We start from the raw sequence: 22,356 nt of genomic DNA, 5'->3' as shown, positions 1-22,356 counted from the left end.
AGTGCGTCGCTATTGGATAGAAACCTTCATCAGTGAGAACGTCAACACAAGGTGTTCCCCGGAAAGTGTACTTGGACCTATTTTTGTTTAATCTTCATATTGATGATATGACAAATATTAGGAAACATGCACAATTCATAGTGTACGCCGTTGATACTGGCCTTTATTTTGTTTTATTAGCAAACACGATTTTAAACCTATTACAAAAGTGGAGTGATTCAAATTCATTAGCAATTAATACGTGTAAAATTAACGCTGTACGATTTACGCCACTGCAAAAGCACGTAATCAGTAACAGAATTTGTTGATAGTGTAAAAACGTTAGGAGTGATATTTAACAAACATTCAACTTGATATACTATATATATATATATATATTAGATTTAGGTGCACGTTAAAGAACCCCAGGTGGTCGAAATTTCCGGAGTCCTCCACTACGGCGTGCCTCATAATCAGAAAGTGGTTTTGGCACGTAAAACCCCACAATTTCATTTTTTAATATATATATATATAAGAAACCTATACAGTGCAACTTTTCGGTACACGTCACCAAAAAGTGGCCCTCAATTTTTCAAAATACGAAATGTCTGCTGTTTTTGCTCCTGCCTGGAAACAAGGAATTGTCTAGCTCTCATTTAGAAACAGCCTGAAAATGAAATCTTGAAAGTCAGAAGTGACACGTCTTGAGAAAAAACTCAAATCAGTGTACTGGTATTGAAATGGCTCGGCACATTCAGCCAAGGTCATTTTCACGAGCATACCTACGATAAGTTGTGATTACACATTAAAATTCTATAGTTACGCCTCTAAGAGGTCTGATTTGATTTTTTATGGTGATAAGATACTGACAGTGCTTTCTCGGACATAGTAGCTTAAGTAGTTCCAGCAATCGATAATCCAACGATTTCATGCCGTAAGGCGCACCAGTCGTTGGGGGCGGCTGATTATAATATTTTATCCGGAGCTCCCACTCGACCACAGGTTAAATGTAGAAAGCTGATTGTTTTCGACTACGGATATAGCGGTACCAAAAAACTGGGCATGATGCAAGTTGCGCAAGCTGACATTCGTCAAGGCGGGAACTGCCCAGCGCCAGGCGTTCTCTGCAACGCGAACGCGTGTGGCGAACCCCGCGCGGCGTCCGATGCAGGGCGTCCCGAGAAGGCACAAAGGGCAATATCCTCGCTGTCCAAGTAGATGACGTGTAGCAAAGAAAAGTATTCATTATGTAGTCGCTCCGTTAAGAAAGAAAATTTAGCTTCAGCTGTAGTTCTGTTGGACTTTTCAGCGTGCACCCGAAAGCGCCCGCTTTGAAAAATTGGGGGGGGGGGGGGGGGGGCAATCGATATACTGCCCCCCCCGCCGCACTTTTGACAGCGGGGGGCAAGTGCCCATCCTTGCCCCCCACCCCCGTTAGATACGCCTATGCGCTAAACATAATCCAAACGCGGTTGTCCTCAGCGAGCCGCAATGCGCCTAGCGAGTGGACTCGTGGCGGCTCCCCGCGGCGTCCACGGTGTCTACGCCATGTAGCCGACCGCAGCTTGATGTCAGCTATCGGCCAATAGCAGCCGTCTAAGAGAATTACGAAATGAAGCATCCAATGACGAAATAAAGCGTCCTGAAGAGAGTGAGTACAGGGCCTTCTGTTGAAAAAAGAGCGTTTGAGAGAAAGGTGACTTCGCGATCCGCTTGTGAACTCCACGCACCGCGTACGAGAGCAAAACTTGGCCGAGATGTTCACAGCAGCGTGTGCTACCCGCGGACTATTTTATTTCACTAAGCCCGAGGGGTGGTTCAGGGCCCATTTAAGTAGCTGATTTGAATATCAGTAGGTAATGTGACATTCGTTCGTAGGATTCAGTTTCGGCTGTTGTTAAAGAACCCCAGGTGGTCAAAATTTCCGGAGTCCCCCACTACGGCGTGCCTCATAATCAGAAAGTGGTTTTGGCACGTAAAACCCCATAATTTTTTTTTAAGTTTCGGCTGTTGGTGGGTATCTGCATTTCATCGTATAGATGCCGTAAAACTGTCGATGAGCTGTGGATTGATGATCCGTGGGTGTCAGCAAGAGACGTTTGCCGATTTTTACTGTAGCCCGCGGCATATGCGCTCCTCACACAATCTTTCTCTTGACAATATCCAGCTTTCGTGCGCATCTTTCCAACGGTGGCGCTTTTGTTTCAAGCACATTACGTTGTAGACTGAACCGATTCGAAGTTTCACGGTCGCGATGGTTTTCAGCGCACGCAAGGCCAAGTCAGGCGGGTTACAAAACAAGCAGTACGTCTAGTTGAGTCTTCTCTTGGCATAGCTATCGCAGTACATGTTAAGCGCAACTCTCTTACTGTAAATGATGTGGCTTCTTGCGCGCAGAGTAGATCTCTCTTTCTTGTCCATCGATTGGCGTGGGTGCGAGTTCGTTCCTCCGCTCATTGTTGCGTGCTGCTAGCGCTCCATCCGTCAGTCACGTCACCGATGGCGTACGTGTGCGCGCGGGTGCGTTCGAATCTGGGAGACGTGGGCGTTCGGCCCGGGCGGCAGCTGCGGCCGAAGCGAGGAGTTTGCCATACGAATGGCTTGCTGAGGCAAATACCGCGGCCGCGTGTAACACACCAGCGTTCGACGCGCCAGCGATCGTCCCGACGCCACCATGCCCACGCGCACCGGGCGTGCGTGCGTGTGCGGGACAGCGCGGGGAGGAGTGATCATAGCCGTTCCGCTCTGGGGCGCCCATTATTGATCCGCAGTAGCGAAGGCTATCGTCGAGGAGCCGGATGTGGATGACTCCAAGGCCGCCTGGTTCCTTTGACGCCGCCGTTGGAGAAAGAAATTGAGAAACCGCAACTATAGGCAGGGAGGAGTCTTCGTGTTCACGCTTTGATATATGCGTAATTGCGGTGGCCTTCGGTGCTCGCAAGGTCGGGTCGGAACGCCAGCGTGCGTGCCCCCGAGTGCGCGCGCTCCTAATCCGTGCAGCGATGTGTGTGTAGGCGAGAGAATTGGCGTCGATCAATCGCTTATGCGGTACTGGTCGTTTCTGAGATGGTTTGGCCGTTACTCGGTGTCGGTCCGGTTTTACCGAGCAAAGCATATGGCAGGGCGAGGGCGAAATACATAATCTACATCTCGAAGCGCTGCAGGATCTCAGCGTAAATGCCCAAGCATGCGTCGTGTTCTTCTAAGGCAGTCGTCGATTTTCTCTTTCGTTAGACTTCCTCCAGATTGCGGATTTACGCAAATTTATCGATGATACGTGCATCCCGAATAGCCAAGCGTCTCCCACCGTTGTCGCCTGCAGACAGCTTAGTGAATTTGACGTAGTGAAGCGACTCTGCCTTGCACGATACTGCGCGGTTTTACTCGTGCAAGGATTGCGTTATAGGAGTAGTGCAAATGCCCGCGTGTAGCCGTCGACGTCCTCGACGGTGGCTCTGCGTCCCGGATGCGTGTCCGCGCCCCTTGTCGAATGGGTCGACCCTTTTTGTGTCGAGAAGGGCCCGCGCGTGGCCAGCGCATGGCCATAATGGTATGCATTTATGCAGTGCCCATATGGCCGCCGCGAGGAAGGAGAAGCTTCTTGCGTTAGAAACGGGCCCCACGGGGACGCTCACCCACTCGCCGCGCCTTCGCCGCTGCATCCGCGAAATCGAGCGCAAGTGCATGCGAGGACGCCATTGACCTCGACGCGCGGCTCGCTCGCGCTGCCCACTTTGCGGCCCTCGCCGGACTGCAGCACGGGGCCGCCGAGGGGTGCGGTGTTGGTGCAATGTCCGCCACGACGGAGTCCCCTTCTCGGGGCCCCGCTTGCAGGGATCCGCAGGATGCTGTTGGCTTGGGACGGCGAAACCTTTCAACTGCACATATTTCTGCTTTCGCTTTTCTTTTCCAAACTGTGTCACCTGAAGTAACGATGTGAACCAACTACTACTACTACTACTACTACTACTACTACTACTACTACTACTACTACTACTACTACTACTACTACTACTACTACTACTACTACTACTACTACTACTACTACTACTACTACTACTACTACTACTACTACTACTACTACTACTACTACTACTACTACTACTACTACTACTACTACTACTACTACTACTACTACTACTACTACTACTACTACTACTACTACTACTACTACTACTACTACTACTACTACTACTACTACTACTACTACTACTACTACTACTACTACTACTACTACTACTACTACTACTACTACTACTACTACTACTACTACTACTACTACTACTACTACTACTACTACTACTACTACTACTACTACTACTACTACTACTACTACTACTACTACTACTACTACTACTACTACTACTACTACTACTACTACTACTACTACTACTACTACTACTACTACTACTACTACTACTACTACTACTACTACTACTACTACTACTACTACTACTACTACTACTACTACTACTACTACTACTACTACTACTACTACTACTACTACTACTACTACTACTACTACTACTACTACTACTACTACTACTACTACTACTACTACTACTACTACTACTACTACTACTACTACTACTACTACTACTACTACTACTACTACTACTACTACTACTACTACTACTACTACTACTACTACTACTACTACTACTACTACTACTACTACTACTACTACTACTACTACTACTACTACTACTACTACTACTACTACTACTACTACTACTACTACTACTACTACTAATAATAATAATAATAATAATAATAATAATAATAATCCGTAAATGTATTCGTATAGTGTTGCATCGTTGGTTTATCGCATTCTGCATCCTCCGTTTCGCTCTTGAATGGCCTGTGGGTTACGTTGTTTCCTGCGCGTGTGCCGCCCGGACGCCAAAGCGGTTCTTGCTGCCGTTTCGTATTTGCTGCTGCTCTTTCCAAGCGTTCTCTACAACACAGAGCGTGAGAGAATGCACGTAGCTCCGCGTTCCAACGTGGCGGCAATTGCGCAATGTCCGGCTCTGACTGCGCTCACCTCTTGGTCTGTCCTGTGCTGTGGCACGCACCTTGATGTTGCCGCTAGCGTGTCGGAGCCGGGCGAAAGGGGAGGGGTCTCTCGTGGGGTCCACCGAGTTTGCGAGCGCGTGCGCCGACCACACGGAGAGCATATCTTCGGGGCGGCGTGCATCGTGCATCCGTTTCCCCGATGCCGATAGCTATGCGTTGATCGTTGCTGGATTTCGCCCGTTGTGGTAGTCATTTAATGCCGCGGCAACACTTGGTATAAATTTCAACTCTCGCTGCAGCGCGAGTGTCGAGCTGCACGAAGCATAGACGCGGAGTAGCCCGGCTCTCGAGTTCGTTTCAGTGGTGCAGAAACTTGTGCGCGAGGTGTGGCTTTGTTGTGGTGGTAAACGCGGAGGAGAATGGACTGACTCCGGAAAGGAAGTCGTGCCTTCCCCTCATAAGGATGAGCCCGGGTGTACATCGGTGCCGGTGAACGACACACTGAAGCAGGCCCGGGCCTATAGGTACGCATTCGCATACAGAAAGCTGTTCTCTCGCGCAGTTTTGTGCTCATTTTTCCTGCCCGGCAGTGACCGCCGTTTAAGCCGCGCTGCACACGAGTAGCCGCTTTTGTTCTGTGGCAACGGGCCGGCGTTCTTTCTTTGTGAACCCCATTTCTGTACCTCGTCTGCTCTCGGGACGCGCAGCAGAATGCCGCGCGTGTCTGCCCGCGGTGGAATGACGGCGGCGCGGATGTGCTGCGGATGCAGGAGGGGAAGCGGAATGACCGCGCATCGCGACGGTGGGAAGGACGAGGTCACTGTGTCGTCCCTGGCTGCACAGCCGCCGCTCCTTTCCACGCAGCCACGTCATTTCTTTCTCTGTGGCCACACGTTGGTCGGTCATTCCGTGACTGTGGCCAGGCGCGCCCGCAGTAGCCGCTAACTTGGGCCAGCCTGTCCCCGTCCGAGCACTTTGATGCTGCGTTTGTCCGGCTCGTCGCTGTATATCACGACTTGTACGCGCGCCAGCGCCCTCTCTCGGGTGTATAGCGGGCGCAGCATTCATTACTCGGCACTTAGAAACATCCACCGGGCTTTCTTGTTGCCTGACGTGTGTCCCCTGCTCTTCTTCATTGTGTGGCGGCTTGTTCGTGGACCCTCCGCGCGGCTTTTAAGAGGAAGCTTTAGCTCGAGTGCTCCTATCTAAATACATGTAAAAGGAGAATTCATTTTTCTCGGCAACCAATGCACCAAATTTGACAAGGTTTGTTGCACTTAAAAGACAAACCTAAAATCTAGTGACTGTTGGTTTCGAATTTTTGAGTTAGGTTGTCAATTTTTTATTAAAAATTGGCAAAAATAGAAAATTCTCCAATATCGAAACTATCAAGTTTACAACTCTGTAACTCAACCACTAAACATGAAAATACAATTCTGTGAATTGCATCTCATAGTACATCTAAAGCGGACAAAATGTATATGCTACACATGAATATAAAAAAAAAATTAATCATAGGGAAATACAACTTTTGCAAAACCGTTGTAACCAACGTAACAAATTCACGTAACATGTAAAATGACATATTGAATTTGTCCGCTTTGAATGATCTAATGGATGCCGTTTACAGAACCGCGATATCAGTTCTTGATGCAGAGCTATGAATTTGTAAACTTTGTGCTTCTATTTTTTTCAAACGGTCAAACATTTGAAAATCGTTTTAAGAAAATTCAAGCCCTAAATCGACATTCCGCTTCCAACAGTCACAAGAGGAAGCTTTAGCTCGGGCCCAACTCCGACGCGGCCTATTCAAATACATGTAAAACGCAAAAACGTTTTTGTGAGATAACACCTGGACCGATTTTGTTGAAATTTGTGGCATTTGAAAGAGAAAGTTAAATTCTAGTGACTGCTGGAAGCGGAATTTCGATTTAGGGCGTGAATTTTCTTAAATCCATTTTCAAATATTTGACCGTTTGAAGAAAATAGAAGCACGAAGTTTACAAATTCATAGTTCTGCATCAAGAACTGATATCGCGGTTCTGTAAACGGCATCCATTAGATCATTCAAAGCGGACAAATTCCATATGTCATTTGACATCTTACGTGAATTTGTTACGTTGGTTACAACGGTTTTGCAAAAGTTGTATTTCCCTGTGATTAAATTTTTTTGTATTCATGTACACCTTATCAATTTTGTCCACTTCAGATGTACTACTAGATGCAATTCACAGAATTGTATTATCATTTTTAGTGGTTGAGTTACAGAGTTGTAAACTTGATAGTCTCGTTTTTTGAAAATTTTCGATTTTTGCCAATTTTTAATAAAAAATTGACGACCTAACTTAAAAATTCGAAACGAACAGTCACTAGATTTTAAGTTTGTCTTTTAAATGCAACAAACCTCGTCAAATTTGGTGCAGTGGTTGCCGAGAAAAACGAATTCTGCTTTTACATGTATTTAGATAGGAGCACCCGAGCTAAAGCTTCCTCTTAAGATGCCGCCGCAAGCTAAACATTGCGGTAGCAGCATGAACGCGCCAACTACGTGCCATGCGCGTCACATCTAACGGAATTAATGGCAATCTCCAACCAGAGCACGTGGATGAAGACGTAGCCTGGGCCGCGGGATTTTGTGGCGGCGCCTTTTCCCAGTGCTAATGCTTTTCGGCGCTTTTCGCATTCGTGAGTGGTCAAAGTGACGCTCCCTACTCGTGAACGCGAATAGCGGCGAAAGGCATGAGCATCGGGAAAAGACAAAGTCGTGGCAGAGGTTGCGGAGAAGGGTCGCGCACAGGAATGTTAACCGTAAGTCTCGGCGCTGCGCCTGAACAGCGCTTGGTCGGAAGCGTGGTTTATCGCTTTGCACGGCACCCCCCCCCCCCCTCCCCCCGCACACACACCTGACGAAATAAAGTTGTTTCTCTCTCTCTTCACCGCACATTATCCGTGTTTCGGAGAACGACGGAGATTGCACACTGTGTCTCAGCCGAACGTCATTCTCGCCTGTCGTCGTGGGCCTCTTCGTCCCATTTTTTGCACGGCGTCGGCGCCCAGCGCGGATTGCCGTGAGAACTGGACCGCACCGTGATTCTTGTCTGCGTACGCGGCCGTTTCGCTGTCGTCGACGGGTGTGCGAATCCCAAGGTTTCCTAGTTCTCCTCGACGCGTCCCTGCATCGGAGACCTCTTCGTATGCGCACATCGTCGCCTTGGTGTGGCATACGATCTCTGCGTGCTGTTTAATGTTAACGCGCGCCATCGCGTTGCGTATGTGGCACTCATTTGTTTGTTACACTGGAACTTAGCGTGGAAGCTTGGGCTTTTCGGTAATTCATTGGAAAAAGGACACAGCGCAAAAAACACAAGGGCACGAGAGCGCGAAATTTATAGGGTGCTACCATGCGCAATATCTGAATGATCAGCAAAAGACATGGAACATAATTTGCAATGCTGATAATGATAGCCACGTACCTACAGAGCACACGGAACGCTTGCCATTCAGATCCTGTCAAGATACGCCATTTCCCGAGATGAAAGTGCAATCGAAGGAGAACTGACGCACGAGCTATCAAACTTCCTAATGGAATTTGCCTCAATGATTTCACGTGTCAGCTGTGAACTGTTTAGCCAGCACTTCGCTTTTTTCCAAGTAGGGCTTACGCCCGTGGTCGCGGCAATAAATACCAAGATGACCCTGTACCGTGTCGTACAAATCTTTATGGTGCTCCCTGAGACGATCATTTAAGCACCTTCTTCCTGTCTGTCGCACGTGGTTTTTTCCACAAGAGAGAGGAATCACATACACCACGCCAGTGTTGCAGGGTACTAAACCCTTCCTGCGTTTCACAGTACAATGGCCACGCCTGGTTTGTGAAGTAAACTTGCAAAGCTATGCTATTTCTTTCCTGAGCGGAAAAAAACCACTGCAACACCAGCGAGTTGCTCTACCCTCTTCAGTTTGTGGGACACATCATGTATATACATGCATACGGACGTACTGCAAGTTTTTCCTTTCCACGGGTGGACGTGGTGCTCGATCAGCTTCGCCATGCTTGATTTGCATAAAAAGCTTTTCCGCGACAGCTGACACTAAAGCCTTCGTGTATCCGGCAGACAACAAGCGGTCAACCTGGGCATCAAAACTTTTGCATAGAATGCGGACGTGACCTTCTGAGGGCACTGACGAGACACACATTAACGATTCCTCTTTTGACTAATTTCGAATGTGCTGACTGGAAAGAGAAGCGGTTTCCCGCTCCTTGGCTCGAACGACCAGTACAAATATTTACTGGACATTTACAGCCTGACTGACGTCCACTAACCTTAAACAGTTATTTTCGGGTAGCTCATGCATCAGCTCTAACGGATGCAGGTTTTTTCTGAATACATCTAACACTTTTACGGCAACCTGCTCAAACACCTCCTCCGGACATTCAATACATTCAATGAGAACTAAAAAATCGTCTACATATCTGCGCACATTTGCAACCAGGGTCATATCAAGAAAAGTTCGAATAATGCGGTCTTTATGTGCGAGGTAAATATCGCTGAAAAGAGGCGCAAGACATGAACCTATGCAAATTCCAATTTTTTTATTGTAGTGGATTTCCTCCCAAGAGTCAAAGGTAGATTTAGGAAAAAATGACAATTATTAAAGGCCACTAACCTCAATTCCTGTCTCGTTCTGAAATGCTATCGATCCAAAGTTGTCTATGCATCCTTCTACACATTTTAGCATCTCATCATGTGGGAGAGAATTATATTATTCCCTCCCACATGGTATGTCAGTTCTCCTTCGATTGCACTTTCATCTCGGGAAATGGCGTATCTTGACATGGTTTGAATGCAAGCGTTCCGTGTGCTCTTTAGGTACGTGGCTATCATTATCAGCGTTGCAAATTATGTTCTAGGTTTTTGCCCGATCATTCACATAGTGCGCATGGTAGCACCCTATATATTTAATCCTTCGTGGCTTGGCGAATAAACTGTTGTAAGTCAGCGCTGTGTGCGTGTCGCTCTCTCGTGTCCGTTTTTTTTTTTTTTTTCATCCACTTTCACTGCCATTTATTTATCATTTATTTAATTCAATTGGTAAGTACGACTAATTTCCCCTATCCTTGGTGTCTTTGTTTGTTGGCTTCTTATGATTAATAAAAATCGGGCCCCTAGGTTAACCACCTTTCCTCTCGTTCTCTCGTGTCCTGTTCTTTTTTACGCTGTGTCCTTTTTCCCATTTAGACTGGAAACTCTAGAGTGCGGAATTTCAGCATGCCGCATATAGGCGATTTTTTTTCTTTAGACATTTAAACCTCCGCTATAAGTTGTGTATATATGTGGTCGTGCCGCTTAGCATCTAGTCATAGGTTAGATTGTACGTAAGAATGCTTGTGTACCATGATTTGCGTGAATGTTGAACACAGGAGCACAAAACTATAATCCGAGGCGCCCCTCCATTACTGAGGCTTTCACAGCCCTCCTGTTGCTTTGGCACGTTGGGACACCAGCCATGAGTCAATAACATTTGCTTCAAACTTAGATGTAATGTACAGCGTATCGTTACTTTATCAATGCCTCTTTCGTCACACGGAGGGTTATGAATCTCCACGGAGCAGTTTGTGTGCTATTGTTTATTTCCTGTCGCGATTGAAGCGTATTTCGCAGACTCCATGTCGTTTTGCCGTTCATGTGGCTTGGAATGCAACGCGTCGTTGATGTGAACGGGGTCGCGGTGCTGGTTTTCACGTCCCTCTCCTCCTCTCGACTCGACAACTGCGTTCGCCTTCTCTCTTCGCTTCCCTCGCTTCTTCTTCCGCGCGCGAAGCTTGAAGTCCGGGCACGTGAACGCACCCCGTTGGCTACATTGTGCGATAGATGCACTTCGTGCACAATTCACGCAGGAGCGACTTGTCTGTGCCGGGCGACCACAGTGTGTGCCGACCCGTACGCGCGTGCACGCGTGCTTTTCTTACACACGCGGGTGGTATATGGGCGCCACTGAAGGCGCTGCCTTGCGCTCACGCGAGAAGCGGAGTTTGCATTCACGCGCTCTTACGCTTCACTAATTATAGGCAAGACGGCGGCGGTTTCCCGTCGCCGAACGATAGCATTGTTTGCCGACCGCGACTCCGTCTCGGCACCGTTATTGGCCGAGTGGACCCGTGCGTTCTGCCTCTCTTTCTTTCTTTGTCCGCGTTTTCCCATTTTCTCGTCTCGTTTCTGTCGCTTGTGGCGACGCGTTGGCGAGTGCCGTCGTGAAAGCCTCTCTCTCGCTCTCTCCGTCTGCATTCACTCTGGCGACGTATTCGGAGGCGAGACGATGCGCCGTCGTCGAGCCGCTCTGCTGTTTTCCTTTCCCGTGCTTTGGTTTCCTCATTCGCCCGTGCGCCGAGCGTATCTGTGCCGTTTGTCCAGAGGAGCCGGAGGGCCGGCTTTTCCCAGTCGCGCGCGAGGCTCGCCTTTTGTGCCTGCTCGCTGCTTTCCTTACGGGCCCGAGGTTAAGCCGCCGCAGTGGGAATGGCGAATTTTAAAACCTGCGAAGCTATTTAGAGTATTTGCCCTTGATTGAGCGCACTCGTCGAAACTTAGCTAAAACGACGACTTCGATGGCGCACAGTGGTCATGATCATATCACGATAATGATGAAACTTTAACAAAACGTGGCCCATCGATGCAGCCGTTACTTTTTTCTCCCTTTCGCACGTTCTTGTTCAGCGCTAGGTTCAAGTGTCCTTGACGTGACCGTTGCCATATTTCCGTTGGTGCAATTCGTCGGTACCACACAAAACAGGCGTCTTCGTGTTCCTGTATTGACGCGTATACTTGTGCGTCTTTATTGGCTGACCGCGTTTCACGGTCAAGAAATGTTATCGCTCAGCGCAGGACGCGCCTGCATGTATCGGAAGTTTCTCGAATGTTATCGAGGGTTCCACCCGCTGTCTGTTGTCACTGAACCACGTGTAATCTTCATGATTGCTCGTATGCGCGACGCGAATTGTGTAGAACTTTCTGGAAGACGCGCGGGTACCAGCGATTATTCTCGAACCTTCGATGATTCGCGTACAAAAGCCGACGCGCTTGCCCCGCAGATCAGATTTCCACGACCGCCGTCTGTGTTCGCCGGTATCGTTGTGCTTTGAGTGTAATTTGCTTTTGTTGGCACAAGTTCGCCCAATAAAAGTCAGTTTCGTTATTCACAGTTATTGTGTTCTTAACGGCCACTACCACGTGACAATATACTACGCGCGCGGGCGCCGAAGGAACGCGCAATAACGTTTACGCCAAGCCCGACGGTCTTGTTGTAATTTGTCTTAAAATGGCTGTGATGCCTTCGTGCAGATGCGCCACACCGATTGCGTATTTGGGCGAATATTTAGGGGACTCCGGAAGTTTCGACCACCTAGGGTTCTTTAACGTGCACCTAAATATAAGTGCACGGGGGGTTTTCGCATTTCGCCTCCATCGAGATGTGGTCGCCGTGGCTGGGATTCGATCCCGCGACCTCGTACTTAGCAGCCCTGCACCACACTAAGCAACCACGGCGGTTGGCGTGCTCTTGTAGAAAGTAATGTTGCTCCTATATAGTACCCAGATAAGCTTTCTCGTTAAAAAGTGGACGACATCCATATCCACGCAACCGTGAGCATTGTTTTCTTCCTGAGGGAGTCTAATATCTGCAGCTTTCGCCAGGGCATGGTGAAACGCGGCGAGTCGCAGTAATCACGATCGAACGGATTCAGAGGACGCGCTCGCACATTTAGGTATCGCCAAGGGCGGGCGTGGAGGAAATGGAACGAATTCGACAAGAGCGCTCGCCCCTCTGTCCTCCCTGGCAGCGCTCTTGCTCCTCCTGGTTCGCTGGAACTTGCGAAGGCGTTATAACAACTGGCCCGAACTCCCGCCCCTGCCGAGTAGAAGGAGAATGGCCGCACCCGCTGCTACTTGGCGCATTGGGGAGCACCGCCCGTTTCTCGCCATGGTGCAGGATGGACTACACGGATGTGCGGATGCTCTGTCCACTCGTTCGAAAAAGCGTTGGCCTTCCAAGGCCTCGCACTTGGGCCGACGCTTCGCTTGCCAGCGTGTGCGCTGTTTTGTGTATTCGCGCGCGTTCTCGTTGCGCCTCTGTCAGGGGAACTGTTATCTGTCTTTCTTGTTCTGTCTTCGTTCTTGACACCATGTACCACCTAGTCGAACAGCTCGCTCTCCTGAACTCCATGCGTTTCGTGGTCACCGCAGACACGAGACATCCGCACGCGAGGTAAGCAGGCGCGGTGGTTTGTCACGCGCTTTTCGAGCTCTTTTAGGTGCGCGTACGTGTGTCTACCCTTTGTGCTTCCTGCTTAACCGCGCTCTTCGTCCCGTGTGTTTTTCTCTCTAGTCGTTCTCCCCGGTCTGCTTCCCGTCCGTTAAAAAAAAAATATAAGAAAACAAAAAGAACGAATAAAACCGTAAGTGTGGCTCACGAAGCCCGCGATGACGTGCCTCTCTCGTCGTCCGTGGTTTGTTCATCGCCCAGTCGACGGCGGGTCGGGCGTTGCTGCACGCGCGACGCGTCGGTCATTGCCGCCGGGCTCGCTGCCGGGGCTGCGCAGATGTGCACTGTGTACTACGTACTCGTGAGTACGCTGTGGCGATGTGGCGGGCGCAGCGAGAAGCGCTGCGAGTGCGCGAGAGCATTGTCCTCCGGGGGCGCGTGTTTAAGTCCGCCTGTCAACTTCTCTCGCAGATTTTTTTTTTCTCTATATTTTTTTTTTCTCTCGTCGCACTGAGTAGAACGGGGGGCACGTTCGCCGCGACCGCACGGTTTCGGAAGTTGTCGCCACGCTTCTTCCGCATTTCGGCGAGACCGCCGGTTTTCTTTGCGGTGATCCCCAACGCGCCCGCGTGCGCTGTACGTGCCCGTCTGCACCGATTTTGAGCGTCAGGTGCTTCTTCAACCCCTGTGTGAGCTGTGTCTTTCGGAGGTCGAATCCGCAATCACGCGAAGCCATAGGGAATCTGACCACGATCAGTGGAATTCACTGGAAGCCAGAATGGGCCGTGGCTTTGGCGTTGCGCTGCTAAGCACGAGGTCGCGGGATGAAATCGCGGCATTTCGATGTGGGCGAAAAGCTCCCTTGCACCGTGCATTTGGTGCACGTTGAAGAACCCCGGGTCAAAATAATTCCGAGTGCTTCTTTATACGTCGTGCCTCACAAACAGAGCGTTGTTCTGGCGCGTAAAACTCCAGAATTTAAATATTTGCTCTTCATATAATGCCAACAGACAATGAAGCCAAGGAAAGCTTCGGGGAAATTCGCTGTGGTTGTAATTGAAATGTAGTGCTTGTAGTTCATATGCTACATTTCAATTACACCCGCAGATAATTTCCCTCGTGCTTTGCGTGACTTAATTGTCTCTTTGCTTTATATGGTCATGATTAACAAGAAACGTAGCCCCTTGGTTTCCATTATTCTTTAGTTCACTCGCTCTTCAAGCGACACAAAGCAGCAATGAGTAGATTCACGTGATTTGGGTATGCTTGATGGTAAACCAGTACGTTTTATAACTTGGATGGCACGAAACACGCGGACGAGCGCTGAAGCTTCGAGGAAGCTTTACGATAATCTATCCAGTTTACGCATGAATAATCTGCTTATATCAATTACTGCCTCTAAAGGAGCTCGACTATCTTCCACGCCTCCGTTTGGCCGCGACCGCTTCCACTAATTTTCTTATTTCATAACATTATTTTCATGTAAGTGTGCGAATTATTACCATCTAGAATCGCTTAACTGACTCGGAACTCGCCATCGCATTCGCACAGCCCGCTTAGGTTCCCGGCGCTCGGAGTGCTGCGGCCGTATTGCGGAATTTGCGTTGCCCCCGCGTCTGTTTGCGTGCGCCACGCGACGTCGCATTTGCCATGCTTTGCCGTTCCTTCTGTACAAGCCATAAATAAGAAACTAACAGGGCCTGCGGTGCTCGCCCCCTCACCGAGAAAGCCGGTTCGGCCGAAACCGAAATTCGTGTTAATCATTCCCCGCTGTGGTACGTAGATCTGCCGCTGGTGTATTGCGTGAAACAGGATTCGGGTCGGCGTGCCTTGCTGTAAGATTGCGTTGCCAGTTTTTTTTTTTTTTTTTTAATTTCTGTTCTGCGCCTTCTAGTGGCCTTCCTATTACGCATCGTCGTATGCAGCAGGGCCCGTGGATTAGGGTTGGATCGCGTGGGACAGCGATGCCAATGATACATTGTGAAAAGTGATCTTGGCATCGTGGCAGACTTTTTGGCTCGATTCCGCATAGACCGGCAGCTTCTGCCGGCTCACGGATATTCTGTGGTCGGGAGAGTGTCCTCAACAGTGAGAGGGAGAGAAATGTGGACGCGTCGTCTTAAGAAGGCAGCCCTTACAAAAATTTTTATATAAAGTCTATAGACTGCCTATAGTCTTTCTATAAAAATTTTTGTGAGGGAGTACGGGCGAACCAAAAGATCTAGTAACGTTGGGGCAAACGTCCTCTTCGGCGACAAACTGCGATTGACAGATTCGGAGCTGCGTGTGACGTTTGTTTAGAGCTGTGCATGTTCTTATGACACTCGGCAACCGCTGTTTAGTTTTTATTGTTTTTTATTTGCCTTGAATTCGCCGCCGCCAGTATCATCCGTGGCCACTGCTTGGATGCACGGAGTATATGTTCCCACGAGAGGTCACGATCGGCCCGGTGATGTGACGGAATCATAGAAGACGTCGCACATAGCGATAGGGACGTAGCGAATTCACCTCGCAGCTGCTCCGTCGTGCGACAGTCAAATCCCACCTAATCTTCATTAGCGTAGAAGGTGAAAATGCCGGATGTGCTCTGGTGGCCTCTCTCTTTCTGTACTTTATGGCCAAGTATGGCATGTACATATAGTTAATTCGCACGTCCCTTCGCAGTTTCACACAACTCCCCTCTTCGCTTCGTTTTCAGTGTCTCTGGGCCCCTTCGTCTTGAGAAACTCGCGCTTCGCGATGCTAGCGCTTGTGTCTCGCGGCACCACGCGGCCATCGGAGTTGGAATCACGCCTACATTTACTATTACAGTCACACACATACATAGACCTCGCTCTAAGCGCACCAACGAAGCGCGAGCGGGCCCCGTTCGGAGCACTGCAGCCACGCATGCCTGCTTGGCCGCGTGCACCACGTGAGGAACCTGCGGAGACGATTCGTCACGCTGCTGTAATGTATACGGAGATGCACACGCTCTAAATTGGGTCCTCGTGACACGCGGCCCGAAGTTATTCCGGTCCGTCGCGCGGAAACTGCGGAACAGCCGGCTGGTGAGGACACGTTCGCGGAGCAGTACATTGCCGGACGGACACGGCCGCTTAGCCGCGGGCGCTATACTTGGCACAGCCCGGAGCCGTGTTCCGGATGATCGCTCGAGCGCTCTTATTGTGCGGACCGTCCGCATGCGCGGCGGGTCGCGTGGCACCGCAGCGCTGGTTTCACTGCGTCAGTGCAGTGCGTGCGCGACGGGAGCCTCTCGTGTCTGCGTACACGTGACGCCTCCGCCGTGCACTGAGGGCGTTAGTGAACACGCTCACTAATAGCCAGCGTCATAGTCTTGTGTCCCCCACCGCAGTGGCATTCCGTTGCCGACTCCGCGGTCCATTCGGGGCCTCGGCATTTTGCTGCGAAAGTGCTCAGCACGTTCTCCTGCGGCGGCTGAAACGTGGCATCGAAGCGGCGTACAGGTCCGTTGTGCACGGTGGAAACGGCACGGTAGAGCCGGTGCTGCGTACCTGCGTCGTATGTGTGTACTGTATATAGCCGGGAGCAGAGAATTATACTCGTTTCCGATACAGTGAATAACTTGGCAAAGTCTCGAGCATAGATTTCGGCCCGAGACGTACCATGCGTACCCTTGGGACTTCCGAAGACTGTCTGTGATGTACTACGAGTTACCCGTGCTCGCCTGCAATGCGAAACTTTATTTCTTCTCCATTTCGTCAAGAATGGAATGCAGAAATGTTCGTGCACTTGAATTTTGTTGCACGTCGAACTCCACCTGGTGAAAATTCGTCCGGCCTGCTTCATTGTGAAGTCTCTTTTATGTTCTATCAGAATGAATTCAAACGCGCCCACGTAGGAAACGGTTAGAATGCATTGTTGCGTGTCCAGGTTCGCGTGCATTCGCAACCGTGGTGTTAGTCGTGCAGGCTCCAAATCGCAAAACTGAAACTGCATCACGTTTGGAAACCGGATATACTGAGCAATTGCACGTCAAACTCTCATATGTGCTTACGTGGAAGCCATGTTCTCATTAACTTTGTTTTTTTCTTTTCTTTTTTACGTTTCTCTTTGAGCTTATGGAAATGCTTTAGTGTTCGGCTTCGGGACGTTCCATTTTAATTCGTTCCGTCTCTATCGCGCACTTTTATTTCAAGAGTGTGGGTCATTTAGGTTGAACGCTTCATTTTCTGTTCATGTAATAGCATTGTTTACGAAAAAAAAACTGCTTTGTTCGGATCTCGATGTTAATAGAATTTGCTTATTATAGATTTTGTGACGTTTCGTCTCAATCAGTTGCGAGTCTGCACTCTTGTCAAACGGCTTGTGTTCGTCCCGTCTTTAACTGCGCAGTTTTCAAGAATGTTTATAGACGCGCCTACACGGGGCTCTGCGACCTCGGTGCAACTATAGTTCGGTAACTTAAGCGGAGAGCAAGATTGGAAAGCGGGGGGGAGTCTGCTTTATTAGCGCTATTTTTACGACGTGCGCGTGAACTCAAATGCAATGCATAATCGTCAGGACACCACTGCCTGAGTCGCGGGTAAGCGGCCGCTGCTATTTATTAGCAGCGTCGAGAGCCGGCGTATTCAGTGATTTATTTTACTTTCGATTCTTTTTGCCAGTCGTCATTAATTGACGTAGTCGACGCCGCGCCGCCGCCGTAGGCCTCCGAATTGCGACTCGTGGTGGGAAAAGCATTGCTGCAAAACGCGGACCCAGTTGCATTCTTCTTGGCGCCCACCGCAAGCCCACCTAGCGGCGCGCTGTTGTTGATCACAGGCAGTGCTGAATCGTACGCTGGTTGTGCGAAACGACCAAGGCGAAACGCGACATTAAAAGTTCCAGTCTATACGTGCTAGCCTGCAGACAGTGCAATCTCTGCGATGAAAGCGTGCAGTTACGAGGGGGGAGAGACGAAGCGAAAGAGCAGACCTTCCCTAGAAAACAGTACTTTTTCGTTAAAAATTTTTTTTTTCGCCCAACTTTATCCACGCCGTTACGTCTTTTGCTACCGTTGCATACGACAGTTTTGTAATGGTGGCAGTATATTTGCATACCGCCGTGCTATGCGTTCCCTTGCGACGTTTTAGCAGTTTTAGCTCGAACCTGTCGCGAACGCAGTTTCCGAACACTTCAAGTGCGAAGCGTTCCTTTCCGAGTGCGGCCATGTATGTGCTACTCTTCTTTCGCCGGCTGCCTGGCGGGCGGTCTACCGCGAGTGGGGATGCCGGTGATAGCGCGGTCTAAAGTTATGTGCGCCACTGGTTTTTAGTCGGCTTTCAATCTTATGTCCTGCTATTGGGAACATTATATATATAACGAGAAGAAAAGGGAATTAACCGAGGGGGCCCGATTTTTATTCATCATATAAGAGGCCAACAAACAGTGGCACTAAGGACAACACTGGGGAAATTACTTTTACTTACTGATCGAATTAGAGAAATTATAAATTAATGGAAATGAAAGTAGATGAAAAAACAACTTGCCGCAGGTGGGGAACGATCCCACGTATTCGCAGCGCATGCGATGCTCTATCAATTGAGCTACCGCGGCATCCGCATTCCCACCCGCTTTCTATATATATATATATATATGTGTGTGTGTGTGTGTGTGTGTGTGTGTGTGTGTGTGTGTGTGTGTGTGTGTGTGTGTGTGTGTGTGTGTGTGTGTGTGTGTGTGTGTGTGTGTGTGTGTGTGTGTGTGTGTGTGTGTGTGTGTGTGTGTGTGTGTGTGTGTGTGTGTGTGTGTGTGTGTGTGTGTGTGTGTGTGTGTGTGTGTGTGTGTGTGTGTGTGTGTGTCACTGCAGTTTATACTCTGTAAATAACCGTTCTCCGCTAATCGTGAATGCTTCGTATTACGCAGACGTCAATTACAGTTGAGTCTTCCGAATTCTTTTTATTTCTGGTTGATCTTTATTTGTAGTTTGTCTCGTATGCTGAGCCCGTCAATCCGTGGCTTTGGAAGGAGCGCATATATACAGCGTAGCCCGAAGATAGCGTATGCACACTGAACGCGCTCCTTATATAAGAGAACCGAAAGCTTTGTTCGTGTTCTGCACCTGCGTGACGTCGCCGATCGCATATCGTGATGTCTGTAACCTGTGCATGCGTAACTGGGCTGTCGTTAATTTCGCGGAGATCGCGGTAAGCGCGCTGCAGCAAGGCGTGGAATGTTGCTCGTGACGCCCGTTGAGCGGCGGCCGCCTGTTGCGTGCCCGTCGCGGCTGTCGCCACCGCGACGGGTCCCGAGCCAGCCTTGAGGCCGACCGTTGTCGCGGCGCATCCGCTCTGACTCACCATAAGCGGAGCCTGTTTGCATGTGCTGCGAAGGACGATGATCGCATGCCGTTCGACTGCCTCTCGCGTCGCTCCTACGGCTGTCTCTCTCGACTGGACGACGGCTTCGCGTGGTCATCCGCCGCTATAGCTCTGTGGCTGCTTAGCACGACGTCGCGGGTTCGAGTCCCGGCCGCGGCGGGCGCATTCCGATGGCGGCGGAATGCGGTAGCGCTCGTGCACCATGCGTTGGGGTGCACGTTAAAGAACCCCGGATGGTCGAAATTAATCCGGACACTACGGCTCGCCTCATAACCGGATCGTGGTTATGAGGCGTGTACTTAGATTTAGGTGCATGTTAAAGAACCCCAGGTGGTCGAAATTTCCGGAGTCCTTTACTACCGCATGCCTCATAATCAGAAAGTGGGTTAGCCACGTAAAACCCAATAATTAAAAAAAAAATAACACTTGCAGTTCAGTACCATTCTTCCGGACAGCGCTACCAAAGGAGGTACGCCCTGGCAGTCGTGAACGCTATCAGCCAACAGCAAATTACCGCGTCGGCCACGGCGGGATCGCCAACCTCGGCTGAAATATTAGCAGTGGCGATCGCACTCGCTCACGCGGAGCGTTCGCAAAGGGACTCGGTCGTGGTAACGGACTCCCAGGAGACATGTCGCATGTTTCTCAAGGGGCACGTGACTGCGGCTAGCCTCGCGATAATCCCCAAATCCTTCAACCACCATCATCGCCTACTCTGGTGCTCGGGCCACGCGGGGGTACAGGGGAACGAAAAGGCTAACGCGTTAGCTCGACGGTTCACCAACCGAGCGACGACGTCCTCTTCTAACCCCGACCACCCGCACTATCCCTCACAATATTCCACCAATTTAAATGCCAAAGACCTCCTTGCTCATCAGCGCGGAGTTCGCAGAAAATACCCGCCGCCTCACCCACAACTTAACGGGGAAGAGGTCGCCGATTGGCGTAAAATACAGACCGGGGTATTCCCCCATTTAAAATTGCTAAACGCCATGTATCCCACTCGTTATAGGGCCAACTGTCCTTGGTCCGGTGGCATACCCACCCTAATACACATAACCTGGGAGTGCACTAAGCACCCTCATAGGCCAAATACCAGTAGGACAATGTAGCAGTGGGAGGCACAGCTCGCCCGCTCCGACCTAGCAGGACAAAAGTCCTTAATTAGCCAGGTCAGGCAGGCGGCAGAGGCCAGTGGGGCCCTGGACTGAGAGGCTCCGACCACCCCTCCTTCAAATCTTTTCAATTGCAATAAAGTTTCTCTCTCTCTCTCGATGAAGTGACGCTGGTGTGACGTGAGCAATCCGAAAAAATAAAACGCATAGCACGGTTCTGCAGGGCTTCGATGTTTTTAATAATATAGTCTTGATCGGGATTCCAACTGGCTGAGACATATTCTATTTTAGGACGGATTAAAGTGATTAAAGTGAGTTTACTTAAGTGCGATGGGGTGTGTTTCAAGTAAGCCGCTGGGTTTCTTGTAGCCCCACCAGATGAAGCTCGCCTCCGCGCGCATCGGGCGCAGCGGCGGCGCCGGCTGTGGGGAAAGAAGGAAAATAAGCAGAAAGCTCGCCTTCGGGCACGTCGTTCACAGCAAGCGTTTCCTGGTAAAGATTACGGTTGCATAAGCTGCAGCTGCCGGGAAGCGGCAACTGCAACATACGAAACAGTGAGTGACGTAACTACACTTTCGTATGTAAAAGAAGAACCTGCCTAGCAACTGATTTGTGTTGTGACAGTGCTATGGGAAGGCCACGTGAGGACCCCTGAAGAGTAGCGTGCGTACGAGGCGCGGCGAAAGTGTTAAGCCTATTTCTCGTGCACGAAGTAGCGGCGCAAGCTAAGTCGTAAGTCGTTGAGACGTCTTTTGCTAATAGTCAGGTTAAGTGCATGTGAATGTCGCCATGTGAATAATTTCAAGCTACGTCGCAATGGGTAATCGTTCTATAGTTGTCGCTTGCAGCTTCGCTGTTGTTGGATCTGGAGGACAATACCAATTGCTGTCCCCCAGATATTTGGACCTTGCCGTTGGGTGCGGGAGTTGGCCGAGGTTGAGGAGGACTTTACGATGAAAAACTGGAGGTTTATTTACATTATTTACAGTGAGAGTACAAAGAAATTAACAGTCATAAAGTCATTACGGGCCGGCAGCAACTCGGACGCTGCGGCCCGTGGCAAGAAGATCGAAAGAGATGAATGACGGAATGCTCTCTTGCTGATCCCGGTCTCTGGCTTTTAACCCCTTCGGTGTCTCAAAGTCACGTCACGTTCGGCCGATCGGCGAGCCCGCTCAGGTGTCGTCATTTTCGGCCAATGGTAGGCGCTCTTGCGAGTGTACGTCACATTCGGCTCAGAGGGTCACTCCTTGGGCTCCAATTGTCCGAGGGATTATTTTGTCTGCGGTATTACCTTCCCGGTCTGCAACTACCGCCACAAAGGCGGTCGGGGGGGATTGCTCCCAGGGCTTCATGGTGCATGACGGCTGTCGTTGCCTCGCGGATTGCAAGCACCGTCGCAATAGGCGGATGGGGGGAGACGGGTTGTCTTCGAGTTGGCGTCCCCCACCTCGTGCGCCGCATGTGGAGCTGTTGTCCCACTGCTTGACTCTTCCCGAAAGTGTAGACCTTTCGGAGCTGCAAAGCAGCTTTCCTCGGGACCCACGTTACCTGGAACAGTGCCAGGCTGCCGCTACACTTTCGGGAAGAGTCAAGCAGTGGGACAACAGCTCCACATGCGGCGCACGAAGTGGGGGACGCCAACTTGTTTGCACGTGCCGCGCCTC

At 50.0% G+C, this 22,356-nt stretch overlaps 1 protein-coding gene across 1 annotated transcript in view; it reads left to right on the top strand.

The window, feature by feature from the left end:
- The window catches only part of GckIII (Germinal centre kinase III), a 173,313-nt gene that overhangs the window by 23,102 nt on the left and 127,855 nt on the right, over positions 1-22,356 (top strand). The gene's annotated exons all lie outside the window — the stretch shown is intronic.

Source organism: Dermacentor andersoni, chromosome 2 (genome assembly GCF_023375885.2).
Source record: "Dermacentor andersoni chromosome 2, qqDerAnde1_hic_scaffold, whole genome shotgun sequence".
In the NCBI taxonomy this organism is placed as follows: domain Eukaryota; kingdom Metazoa; phylum Arthropoda; class Arachnida; order Ixodida; family Ixodidae; genus Dermacentor; species Dermacentor andersoni.
The sequence above is the reverse complement of the archived record's forward strand: the minus strand, read 5'-3'. Positions and strand labels throughout refer to the sequence as shown.